This window comes from Nicotiana sylvestris, chromosome 8, assembly GCF_000393655.2.
Source record: "Nicotiana sylvestris chromosome 8, ASM39365v2, whole genome shotgun sequence".
NCBI lineage: Eukaryota > Viridiplantae > Streptophyta > Magnoliopsida > Solanales > Solanaceae > Nicotiana > Nicotiana sylvestris.
The window spans coordinates 66,167,858-66,169,858 of record NC_091064.1 but is presented as its reverse complement, the minus strand read 5'-3'; positions in this window follow the sequence as shown (position 1 = coordinate 66,169,858).

Sequence of the window (2,001 nt, the reverse complement as noted above, 5' to 3'; positions counted from 1 at the left end):
GGGTTTTTAACTATAAAGGAGAATGAGGAGATAAAGGAGTAGAACTTGCTAATAAAAACAAGTACACTGACTTAAGTAAGAGGTAAAAGAAAGGTTGTAACTCGAAGAACAAGGGTAAGAATATTGAGGGATGAAAGAAGACTGTAATATCTTAAAGGATCGAAGGTAGAAGCATAATCAAAAGTAAAAAATGCACGAAGGAAAGGGTATTTATATGTAAGGACCCGTAAAAACTTGTACTCAAAACCAGGTAGCTCGTGGTGCCAAGTCCCGAATATATATTAGGAATGTGTAAAATTAAGTGAGCCGCGGTTCGGACCCTTTTGGTACTGATCTATGTTATAAAAATTCAAGAAATACTGTTTTCCAGGAAATGCAATTCTGCGGTCTAGAATGCGGTCGCATAACAGATATGCGGCCCGTATAATCGCCGCAAAGTGAGTCAGTGTGTTGGTCGAATTGGAGGTTAAATATGCGGTCCAATATGCGACCGTATAACGGATATGCGGACCGCATAGTCGTCACATATTTCCCTTGGGATTTTGTGAGGGGCAGTTCTGCGGTGCACTATGCGGCCGCATAATGGGTATGTGGACCGCATTTTTGCCACATACCCAGGCAGTGTGTTCAGATTTTGGGAGCACTTTTTCGGTCCATTCTGCGGACCGCATTTCCACTCTACGATCGCAAAGTGCGATCGCATACCTAACTCGGGCTCCTATTTTTCTAAATTTTCAACCCGATCCCTTCTTCAATAAAACACCCCAACCCCTTATTTTAATATATTTTTTGAACAAAACTAGAGAGAGGGAAGAGAGAATTCTTGAGAGATAAAGTCCTACCTTCATCAATTTGATTCTTCAAAGTCACTCGGGCCGGGGAATTTCAAGTAATTGTCTTCATCTCCCTTCTTGTAGGTAAAATCCCCAACCCTTTTTCATTGTTTTCATATTTAAACAAAAAGGGGGATTCTCATGCGTTAATTCTTAAAAATGGAAGTTGAGATATACATGCATGTCCTTTAAAACCTAGAATCTAGTAAAAGGAATTGGGTAGAACTAAAGATTTGCAAAAGAGGGGTTGATAACCTAAGTAAGTTCGGGCTGAGTTTGTGAACTTCAATTCTAAGTTATATGTGTTAACTTGTGAACTAGATTGACGGTACTAGGTTGTTGGTGAATTGGAAATAGAAGAAAAAGGGGGGGGGGGGAATTCGACTCTAGGTATGTATTGCTAACTTTAACCTTTGTAAAGTCACCTTGTTTGGTGTACGAGTAATTGGTATGTGTTACTTATGTGGACTATTTGCGAATTCTTGTGATTAATATGCCTTGAATGGTGTTGGTTAAGTCTCCCGATATAATGGTGTAAGTAAATGGCAATAAACCAAGTATGTGTGTGAAGGTGTTTATGTGGTAAGAGCTGTGTAACAAATGATGGAAAGAAATCGTAATTGATGCAATTGAAACAACTGTGGTAATATCATACGTGACTTGTCGCGGGCAATTATCGTTGTGAATTAAGTTGTATACGGGTTGTTGTATATGATGGAAATGGTATTGACGTTTATGAAAATTCTTTGTGAATTGTTGTTGTTGTCGTGTGAAATGTGATTGTCCGGTGGGATCGGGTTGCGCGCCGCAACACGAAGTTATAAGGTGTGGATTGTGGTGATAAGGGTGGCCGAGGTAATAAGGGTGGCAGAGGTAATAAGGGTGGAAAAGTGATCGAAATCACTATTAAAATAGAAATATGTGAAAGTTGTGAAATCATTGATGTGATGAAATAATGTTGAAAAGGGAAAAAAAGAGATTGTGGAGTTGTTTGGCTTTGGTTGTTCCTTTTATGTGCATTTGATTGTTGATTCTATTACTGTTTGTTATCTGTATATTTCTTGATTTTACTTGGGGTAAAGTTTGTTCATACATACCAGTACAATTCAAATGTATTGACGTCCCTTTTGCCGGGGGCGTTACATTCGTGTTATGATTGTAGGTGGTT